The sequence below is a fragment of the Erinaceus europaeus genome, chromosome 19 (genome assembly GCF_950295315.1).
Source record: "Erinaceus europaeus chromosome 19, mEriEur2.1, whole genome shotgun sequence".
NCBI classification, from domain to species: Eukaryota; Metazoa; Chordata; class Mammalia; order Eulipotyphla; family Erinaceidae; genus Erinaceus; species Erinaceus europaeus.
The window spans coordinates 24887333-24899444 of NC_080180.1; positions in this window are offsets into that span (position 1 = coordinate 24887333).

Sequence of the window (12112 nt, forward strand, 5' to 3'; positions counted from 1 at the left end):
GTTTAGACATGCCCAAATTAAGTGGGCCACCAGAGCCCATGGGATTCCCTTAATGCTGGTCATGCATTTGAAACACCTCTCTGTTCCCACCATCCTTCTGAACTGAATCTTTCCTTCTTGGCAGGCTACTCTTATGTCCAGCAATCCCCACTGTCAGAAAGTTCCTTCGTGTCCAGCCTGAGTGTCTGCTACTGCCCTGCTGCTGCCCATGTCTGTCTGGTTCATTAGCTCACACATTCCTTTACAGCAGCTTTGCAACCTTGAACTCTTCACTCAGGACCCATAGTGCCTGGCACAGGTGTTGATAAGAAGTTTTGACAGAACAAAAACCTCCATTAGAAACCAACTTAAAAAAAAAATTTATTTATTTTCATGAGACAGGAACAGTTAGGGAGAGAGAGAGGGACTGAGGGGGAGGACACCAGCTCTGGCAAATGGTAGAACTGGGGACTGAACTTGGGATCTCTGGGATCTCAGACATGTAAGCCTGGTGCATTACTGCTGTACTGTCTCTCAGGCTCTAAAGCTGGTTTTCTTGCTTAAGTTAGCAAACATGGCTATAAGGAGGGTGCAGTGATTTCCATGAAATGTAATAATGAAGTTGGAAAAAGTCAAAGGCATGTTTACTCAAAACATTCTATTTTGTTTACTGGGAAAGTATGAGTCAGCCCACCCTCAGGGCAATCACTAATTTTTTCCTGTCATGGTTATCATTGGGCCTCAGTATTTGCATGATGACTCTACCATTCCCAGCAACCATTCCCTCTCTCTGTCTCTGTTTCTCTCTCTTCTGACAGAGATAGAAATGGAGGTGGTGGGAGAATTGCTTTACCACTTGTGAAGCCTATCCTCTGCAGGTATGGACTAGGGACTGAAGCCCAGGTCCTTGAACCTGATAACCTGTGTATTCAACCAAGTGTATTATCACCTAGCCTCCAGTTACTGATTTAATTATTGTCCCTTAGAATTTCTCCCACACTGTACTTTTCTGAGATGGGCCTTTATCATATATATATTTTTAAAGAAGTGGCTGTTTTATTTATTTTAAATTTTTAATCTTTATTTATTAGATAGAAACAGTGAGAAATAGAGAGGGAAGGGGGTGACAGAGCGGGAGAGAGACAGAGAGACACCTGCAGCCCTGTGAAGCTTTCCCCCTGAAGCTTTCCCCCAGCAGGTGGGGACCAGGAGCTTGAATCTGTGTCCTTGCGCACACCAGGTGCTCCACCACCCAGCCTATTTATTTATTTATTTATTTATTTATTGTGTGTATTTATTTTTGCCACCAGGATTATGACAGGAGCTCAGTGCCTTCATGGCTCCCCCACACTCACTGACCACTTATTCTTTTCTCTAGATAACCACTTTCAGAGCTTCTCCCTGCAGGTACTCCCATGTGGTGATCAGGACTCAAAGCCAGGTCTTTGTGCATGATAGTGTGTGTGCGCCACCAGCCAGCCCCAAGACAGGTTTAAATTAATTTGTATGGGGCCATGTGGTTGTACATCTGGTAGAGCACATATGTTACAAGGACCCATGTTTAAGTTCCTGGTCCTCACCTGCAAGGGTGTGTGTGGGGGGCAGTTTTATAAGAGGTGAAGCAGTGCTACAGGTGTCTTTCCTTCCCTCTCTACCTCTCCCTCCCCTTTCAATTCCTATATCTGTAATAAATAAATAAATATATTTTTTAAATACTATATTTTATTATGAGGGCAGTAGCAATGGAGACTCAGTGTTGCACTTGGTGAGTTTCCGGGGAGTCCTCTCCTCCCCTCAGCTGTCCCCTTGTTGGTGGAACAGACTGGAGGTGGTGTCTCAACTGATAAACCGCCAGACTGTTACCAGCCACTTAGTCTCTCCGTAGGCTCCTCTTTGTCACCAGCCACACGTGTTTGCACTCACCAGTGATTTGGTGGGTTGCTGTAGGTGTTCTAGTCCTGTCTTGTTTCAGTCCCAGGTGGTCTCCTTTGGTATTCCTAGTTGATCCGGGAGAGGAGAGGAGAGGATAGGAGAGAAACAGATCTGCTACTGCTTGTAGCCCCACCTCCGGAAGTCTCCAAATACTATATTTTATTTAATGAAAAAGAGAGAGATAGAACACAGAGAGATAGAAATACCAGAGCACTGCTCAGTTCTGGGTTATGGTGGTGCTAGAGATTGAATTTGGGAGCTTGGAGCCTTGGGAATGAAAGTCTTTTGCAGAACCATTATGCTGTTTTACCTGCCCTAGAGATTTATAAAAAAAATGTGTGAGTGTATGTGTGTGTTTCTATAAGAGAGAGAGAGAGGGATTGAGCACTGTGGATCTGCCACCGTAGGTAACTTTAGGTGGGTCCTTACAGCCCCTGAACAAGGGGCTGAAATCTAGGCTCTCAGGGAATATTTGCATGACTGCCCTTAAAACCATTAGCAGCCAAATCCCTGACTACCCTTTTCTAGGACTAGAGTCCCCACTTCCCTGTCCATAGCATCCTGAGTCAGCACTTCCCCTCCTACTCTGCCACGTGCTCCAGTGGAGTGACAGCAACCCTTGGTTTTTGGGGGAGGCCTGATGCTGTGTCCCACACATCTGCTTCCTCTCCCCCTCCTATATATCCACTCAACAATCCGAGCATGTCAGCTCTGTACAGGGGCACAGATGGATGCTTGCAGAAATTAGACAATGAACACTGTAAGAAAGGCAGCCACAGGCTGTGGGGATTTAGAAGAGGAAGAGATGGTCTAGAAACAGTGCATCAAAGAAGGCTTTCTGGAAAGGAGGGATTTGAATTGGAACACGAAGGATGGGGGAGGGAATCTGTTTTGAACCAAAGGGAAGGGAGAGGCAGGCTAGGTGGTATGTGTGTGTGCATGGGTGGGGAGTGGAGATGCTGAGTCTGTTTTGGCAGAAGAGAATGTGCCCACAGAAGGCTCTGAGTCAGTGCCCAGCATCCTAGCAGTGCCCAGACTGTGTTTTAACAGCACTGTACCTAACACCTCCTCACTGTGAACATAGCTACTGTTGGAGGCGTCCTTTGAGGAAGCTTGCTGCTCTAGTGAATGAGGTAGAGAGAACTCCAGTGGCAAAAGTATATAAGAGAGAAAGTGAGGGCTGGGTGGTGGCACACCTGGTTGAGTGCACATGTTACAATGCACAAGGACCCAAGTTCAAGCCTCTGGTCCCCACCTATAGGCAGAAAGCTTTGCAAATGGTGAAGCAGTGTTGCAGCTGTCTTTCTGTCTCTCTTACTCTCTATCTCCCAATTCTCTCTCAATTTCTGGCTGTCTCTATCAAATAAATAAATAAAGATAGTTAAAAATTAAAAAAGAGCAAGTGGAGACCTGGCTGAGTCCATATGTTGCAATGTGCAAGGACCTGGGTTCGAGCCCCTGGTCCCCACCTGCAGGGGGAAAGCTTTGCAAGTGGTGAGGCAGGGCTGCAGGTATCTCTCTGTCTCTCCCTCTCTGTAACCCCCTTCCCTTTCAATTTCTGGCTGTTTCTATCCAATAAATAAATAAAAATAACAAAAAAATAAATAAAAAAAGAGAGAAAATGGGGCTGAGGGTGGATCTGAACAGAGAACTGGGGGTCAGACTGAAGCAAGGCCTGACAGAGTCCCATATTAAATCATGGATGGCATGAATTTCCTGTGGAGCATAGTGGGGGTCACTCAGAAGTTTGAAGCAGGGCTAAGATGCCACTAAGGCCAGGCTTCAGAAAGGTGACCAGAAGGACCAGAATCAGAACATCAGAAAGTGCTTGAATGATCTCTGGTGAAAGGTAATGACTAGGGACTTGGGGACATGAGAACAAGTCATGGAAGCAATTTTGTGACAGCTGACAGGGAGGGCCACTGTGAAAATGAAGCTACTAATTTGTAAGATCAACCAGTAGAAGTTGTAGGGGACATACTGTATATCAGACACTGACCCTGAAGACATGTCAGGAGAGTGGAAGGAATGAAAGATCATCAGAGAGACACCAGCCTCTAGATGCTTCACTTTCACAGATGGAGCTGGAAAGATGGATGGGATAGTGAAATCACTAACCAAGAGGGGAACATGGTGCCATTAGAAGGAGAGATGAGTAGACATTGAAAAATACTACCATGATGCCAACCTGTTTTCCCTGGGCAGACGACCTCACCAATGTGTCCTGGAACCCCACCTCCCCAGAACCCTGGCCAACTAGGGAACAATACAAACAGGGAGTATGGATTGACCTGTCAATGCCCATGTCCAGTGGAGAAGCAATTACAAAATCCAGACCTTGCACCTTCTGCTCCCCATAAGGATCTCTGGTTCATACTCCCAGATGGATAAAGATTAGGGGACCTTCCAATGGAGGGGATGGGATATGGCACTCTGGTGGTGGGAATTGTATGGAATTGTACCTCTCTTATCCCACAACCTTGTTGATCATTATTAAATCGCTAATAAAAAAGCTGAACAGTAAGAAAACACAAAGCAGAATTTGGACTGGGCTTGGTTTATTGCACCAAAGTAAAAGACTCTGGGGTAGCGGGGAGTGTTAAGGTCTTGAACCATGATGACAGAGGAAGACCTAGAGGGGGCTGAATTGTTATGTGGGAAACAGAGAAATGTTACACATGTACAAAATATTTATCTCACTGTTGACTGTAAACCATTAAAGAAAAAAAAAGAAAAAAAGTGGGGGATATGGGGCTCTTGATCTGTACAATGTTGGATGTCAGTGGGACACTGCTGTGACATCACTGCCTAACTTGTTCAGGATTCTGTACCCTGAGTATGCCGGGTGCTGGGTCCAGGTTTCTTTCCCTTGCTTCCAGCCTGAGCAATCCCCACAATGGTTCCTAATGTCAGACCCATGAGCACTGTCATCACCACCCACCACAAGTCCAGAAGCCTGTAACAGAGTACAGGCTGAAAACAAGAGAAGGGTGCTGGGTCTGCACTACAGCTGCTGGGGTTGGGGTCACAGAGACCAAGGCTTTGCTGCAGCTTGTGGGGAGACCAGCAACACATCCCAGAACTTCAGGGGCTGAATGCCCACAGACAAAACTTCAGTCAACTGAGAAAATAGAACAACAAAACTGGTAGATGAGGTTCAGATTCACCTCAACCCTCTTTACCATCAGTTGGCACTGACCCTTCTGAGCTGTTCTTGAACCCACAGCATTGCTGGAGATGTCCTCTCAGCTGTGTTTGTCACAAACAGATAGTCAACTTGGAAACTCACCTCCATATTCCCTTTCTCAGTCCCTCACTTCCCTTTTCCATTCTCTTTCTCTTTTTGAATTGAAGAACATGTTTCTCTTTCTCCCTTTAAATTACCAACATCATGTTAAATATAAGCATCTGACTCAGGCATTAAAATAAGTTTCCCCTGGAGGGAGCTGGACCAAATATAGGGCTCCATAAATATTTGAACTGTAGGACCAGTGCTTGGATCAGATCATGCAAGAAGAGAAACAAAGGATGCACTCTGAAAACATCATGGGCTTATAAATCATCCATTTAGAAATGCCAGCATGGGGAGATTCCGGAAGATGGTGGAATGAGAAGCTGCTAGTGGCTTGAGATCCAAATACATCTACTGGAAACAGTAGGATTTTTTGCCTTTAGTAGGACAGTCAATAAGGGGTCCTAGCGGTGACACCAAGGATGTGACTATAACTCAGTTTGGGTTAGAAAATAGAGTAAAAAGAAAGGAAAAAAAATTTTTTTTAAATTATTATTCCTGAAGTGCACCCCCCCCATAACCAGTCCCTGGGGGCCAGAGATCTGCTCCTAGAAGGCTCCCCTGCTGAGCTTCTTTCTTTACCAAGATTCCTGTCCCACCAGGGGGTGTCATTCATTCTAATTCTATTCCTTTATGAAACCTTTGGCCTTTTCTCTTTCTAAGTAGCCAATTCCAGATACAGATATTCCACCAAGCAGAGTATTACTCAGACAGGGAAAGACCATCAGAGGTTTTTGTTTGTTTGTTTGTTTGTTTTTGTTTTTTTGCTTTATTTTCTCAATGATCAGCTGCCTCTGCTCAGGGGGCCTGAGGCAATCTGGAGCCATCCAAGCTGAAGACAGAACAGGATATTTAATCTGTTTTATTTTATTATCAATACAAGATAAAAGCGTATCCCTTTCCCCCTCTCCTTCAGGTTGACCAGAATTAACTCTTAGTGTATTCTCCATTGCTAGGGGACTAGGTGTCTTATTCACTGTTAAAGTAACTTGTATCACTCTGCCTACCACCCCTACCCATTCTCCCCCCCCCACATAGCTAATTAAATAATAAATAAATAAATAAATAAATAAAAACTCTTTCCTTTCACTGCTCTTTTATTACTGTTCTTTTTCTTATCTCTTTCTTTTCTCTCTCTCTTTTTTCTTCTTTTTCTCATTCTTGTCATCCTTTCTTCCTTCCTCCTTCAGCTTTCTGAATTCACTGATACACATTTGGGAATTATTTTGGGGAAGAAATCTGACCCAGAGTGGACTCTCTCTGAGTGTATCTCTGCTTTACTTCCCTTTCTCCTCTAGCTACCCCTAGAATATACAGTGGATAGTAGATTTGCATACCTGTATATTCCTGCTATTCTTGTCTAGTCCTGAGGGTTTTTTTTTTTGTTTTATTTATTTTTTATTTTTTTACTTTCTTAACAATCAGCTGCCTCTGCTCAGGAGGCTTGAGGCAATCTGGGACAGGTTTTTTACCCTGCTTTGTTTTATTATTAATATTATATAAAGGTGTATCCCTTTCCCCCCCTTCTTTAGGTTGACCAGAATTAACTATTAGGGTATCTTTCATTGCTAGGGGACTGGGCATCCTATCCATTGTAAGAGGAACTTGTTTTACTAATCCTACCTCCTCTACAGATTCTCCCCTTCTCCCTCCTCCTAGCTAATTAAAAAAATAAAATAAAAAATAAATTAATCAATTAAAAAACTTCCCTTTCACTGCTCTTTTATTACAGATCTTTTTCTTATTTTTTTTCTTTTCTCTCTCGTTTCTCTTTTTTTATCTTGTCTTCCTTTCTTCCGTCGTTCTTCTTCGGCTTTCTGAATTCACTGATATTCATTTGTGAATTATTTTGGGGAAGAAATCTGACTCAAAGTGGACTCTCTATGTGTGTATCTCTGCTCTACTTCCCGTTCTCCTCTTGCTACCCCTAGAATATACAGTGGATAGAAGATTTGCGTAATTGTCTATTCTTGCTATCCCTTCTTTCTTTTCTCTTTCTTATTCACTTGGACTTGGTTGCTATTTTTTCCAAGGACTGGAGACATTGTTTGGCTAGCTGGTAGTGATTAAACTGCTTCAATCCTTGCTTCAGTTGCTATTGTAATTTCTGAGGTTGATGATTGCATTTGTCATGAAGGTATTTAGTACAGTGTTGCTTGTACTCAAAACACAACAACTGAGGAACAACAGAACATAAAAATAAGAAACACATAAATCAAAAAAATGGGTAGATCAAAAACAAATAAAACTGCTACTACAATGAATGAAGACAAGAGCCCAGAAGAAACTACAAATCAGCCAGAAGTAACCATAGATAAGAAAAGTATGCAAGCAATAATAAACTTATTAATCACAGAAATGAAAACAACATTGGAGGAAAGGAATGGCAGTATTAGGGAAACCACAGTTGAGACCCCCCAAGGAAAATACTGATAATCTTGAGGCAATTAGAGAACTGAAAGCTGAAATAGCTGTAATGAAGAAAGAAGCTGAGGCAAGGGAAAGCAGACTAACAGAAGCAGAAAAAAGAATTAGTCAGACAGAGAATGAGTTAGAGAAAACTAAGAAAGAGGAGAAAGAGCTCAAAAAGAGATTGAGAGACACTGAAAACAACAACAGAGACATATGGGATGATCTCAAAAGAAGTAACATTCGTATAATTGGCCTGCCAGAGGAAGAAAGAGAGGAAGGGGAAGCAAACATTATAGAGGAAACTATAGAAGAAAACTTCCCAGACTTGAATAACAGAAAGGACATCAAGATTCAAGATGACCAGAGAGTACCAAACAGAATCAACCCAGACCTGAAGACACCAAGACACATCATAGTCACAATGAGAAGAAGTAAGGATAAAGAAAGGATCCTAAAGGCTGCAAGAGAGAAACAAAAAGTCACATACAGGGGAAAACCCATAAGACTATCAGCACACTTCTCCACTCAAACTCTAAAAGCCAGAAGAGAATGGCAAGAGATCTATCGAGCCCTGAATGAAAAAGGGTTTCAACCAAGCAGAAAGCTACTGGAAGTTATTAGGCAATATAGTAAGGTGTCAGGCTACAAAATCAATGTACAAAAATCAGTGGCATTTCTTTATGCAAACACTAAATCTGAAGAAGACGACATCTAGAAATCACTCCCATTTACTGTTTCAGCAAAATCAATCAAATACCTAGGAATAAAGTTGACCAAAGAAGTGAAAGACTTGTATACTGAAAACTATGAGTCGCTACTCAAGGAAATAGAAACTGATACCAAGAAATGGAAAGACATCCCAAGCTCATGGTTTGGAAGAATAAATATCATCAAAATGAATATTCTCCCCAGAGTCATATACAAATTTAATGCAATACCCATCATAGTTCCACCAAGCTTCTTTAAGAGAATAGAACAAACACTACAGTCATTTATCTGGAACCTGAAAACATCTAGAATTGTGAAAACCATCTTGAGGAAAAGAAACAGAAATGGAGGCATCACACTTCCAGATATCAAACTATATTATAAAGCCATCATCATCAAAACATCATGGTACTGGAACGAGAATAGGCACACAGACTAGTGGAACAGAATTGAAAGCCCAGAACTAAACCCCCACACCTGTGGACATCTAATCTTTGATAAGGGGGCCCAAAGCATTAAATGGAAGAAGGAGGCTGTCTTCAATGAATGGTGCTGGGAAAACTGGGTTGTAACATGCAGAAGAATGAAATTGAACCACTTTATCTCGTCAGAAACAAAAATCAACTCCAAATGGATCAAAGACCTGGATATTATACCATAAACAATCAAATACTTAGAGGAAAACATTGGTAAAACACTTTCCCACCTAAACCTCAAGGACATCTTTGATGAAATAAACCCGATTGCAAGAAAGACTAAAGCAGAAACAAACCAATGGGACTACGTCAAATTGAAAAGCTTCTGCACATCCAAATAAACTATTAAACAAACAAAGAGACCCCTCACAGAATGGGAGGAGATCTTCACATGCCATACATCAGACAAGAAACTAATCACCAAAATATATAAAGAGCTCAGCAAACTTAGCACCAAGAAAGCAAATGACCCCATCCAAAAATGGGCAGAGGATATGAACAAAACATTCATCTCAGAGGAGATCCAAAAGGCTAACCCACATATGAAAAACTGCTCTAGGTCACTGATTGTCAGAGAAATGCAAATTAAGACAACACTAAGATACCACCTCACTCCTTTAAGAATGGCATACATCAAAAAGGACAGCAGCAACAAATGCTGGAGAGGCTGTGGGGACAGAGGAACCCTTCTGCATTGCTGATGGGAATGTAAATTGGTCCAGCCTCTGTGGAGAGCAGTCTGGAAAACTCTCACAAGGCTAGACATGGACCTTTCATATGATCCAGTAATTCCTCTCCTGGGGTTATACCCCAAGGACTCCGTAACACCCAATCAAAAAGAGGTGTGTACTCCTATGGCAGCACAATTCATAATAATTAAAACCTGGAAGCAATCCAGGTGCCCAACAACAGATGAGTGGCTGAGAAAAGCTGTGGTACATATACACAACGGAATACTATACAGCTATCAAGAACAATGAACCCACCTTTTCTGACCCATCTTGGACAGAGCTAGAAGGAATTATGTTAAGTGAGCTAAGTCAGAAAGATAAAGATGAGTATGGGATGATCCCACTCATCAACAGAAGTTGAGAAAGAAGATCTGAAAGGGAAAGTAAAAGCAAGGTCTGACTAAATTGAAAGTAGGGCACCAAAGTAAAAACCCTGTGGTGAGGGGTAGACATGAGGCTTCCTAGGCCGGTAGGTGGTGGGGGTGGGTGGGTGGGAAGGGACACAGTCTTTTGGTGGTGGGAATGGTGTTTATGTACACTCCTAGTAAAGTGTAGTCATATAAATCACTAGTTAATTAATATGAGAGGGGGAAAAGTAATTGTATGTCTCAAAGTTTTTAAAACACAGACTGAGTCTTCTTAATATATAGGCTGTGTATTTGATATGGGGACTCTCTCAAAAGCCTAGACCAAGTAGATCAGAGGCAACCAGTGGCACAGCTATTTACAAGATACTGGATACTATACAGCAAACCCTAACAAAAGGACTTTTCAAAGTTAACCCAATTACCAAATAATGTGATGATAACATTAACTCCTTTTAACTTCAATGCTACCCATTTCAGTAGCATACTCTGCTACTCGAGTAACAGAGTATGTTGACCCAGCATCCCTTTGGAAAGTGGGTCTATTTCTACCACTGTTGCTCTACATTGAGGGCAAGTTCCTGTAGAGGTCCACAAGAGTGTTTGTGATGTTGTTTATGATCCGTGATGGTGGAGAGAGGGATCTGTTAGATATCTAGGCCCATCATATCTATATGGGAATCCCAGGATTCTCTGTCTAGGACCTCAGTTGATGGGGTGGCCTGGTAGTCACCAAAAAGACCACCATTAAAATATACCAATCTCTTGCCCTTACCCAGCTTTTGTAGTCCTTAAAAATAATGATTAGACTTAGAGTGAAACTGAAAATAGATGAGGAGTGTATCTAGGTCTAAGTAGAAAATATTTGATTAATTACTCTATGGTGTCCTTTTTTTTAGGTCTTTCTATTTGCTTGCTGCACTTATTGAGTCTTTGCAGACTATTGTGTACTTTTACTTTAAGGTATATCTTTTCCTAACTTATGGATACATGTGCACATGTGCCCTATCTCATGGGCCCTGATCTATACCTAGGTTCTGTGACTTTGTTAGATGTGCCACCCAAAATGGAACTAAGGAGTCCTATGAGCTAGGACAGGTTTCACCAGAGTATTGAAGTTGTAGGGTTGACATCCCACTCCTGGCATCTCTGGACACAGTCTGAAGTGAAACATGTTGAGGTGGCCCAGGTTGCATTGATTTATTGAGATCAGCAGATGCAGTATCAAATGGTATGGATCAAAAGAAGTATGAAAGAAAATGAGCAAAGACCCAGTGGTTCCAGGACTGGGAAAAATATAGTTTAAAAAAAAATTATAAAAAGGAAACACTGACAAAAACCATAGAATAAGAGGGGTACAACCCCACACAGTTCCCACCACCAGAACTCCATATCCCATTCCCTCCTCTGATAGCCCTCCTATTTTTTATCCCTCTGGGAATATGGATCCAGGGTCATTATGGGGTGCAGAAGGTGGAAGGTCTGGCTTCTGTAATTGCTTCCCTGCTGAATATGGTTGTTGGCAGGTTGATCCATACTCCCAGCCTCTCTCTCTCTCTTTTCCTAGTGGGGCAGGGATCTGGGGAGGGAAAGCTCCAGGACACATTGGTGAGGTTGTCTGCCCAGGGAAGTCCGGTTGGCATCACAGTAGCATCTGGAGCCTGGTGGCTGAAAAAGGAGTGAACATTTAGAGCCAAAAAATTGTTAACAAATCATGAACCTAAAGGCTGGAAAAGTTCATATGAAGAGTTTGGGGGTCTCCATTTTGTAGATTTTAAAATTTTAATTGTATTTTTTTGTATTTTAATTATATTTCAAAGAGCATGACTATACTAGTTCTTTTTCCCCCTGAGCCTGATATCTGATATGCAGGTGGAGACTGAGGAAAGTTCCTTGCTGTCTTAGAGTTTAAGAATGCAATAGATAATTATTATTATAAACAAGTTATTTGAGAATTTTATTTACTTTGATAATTATGTGTTTAGGATTTGCTATATCATACAAGACCTTACCATGATTTATGTTATTTAATACTATTTACAAATAATTATATCTTATATACTGACAAGACTGGTTGCTTTTGGTCTCCCTGATCTAAGACTATAGTTGATTAAATATTTCAGAAACAAAGTTATTATTAGAAATGCATTAACAATTTAAGCCCAGTATTAAAATTCAATCAGTTTACTACTTTGAAACCTTAAGTGCTTAGATTGA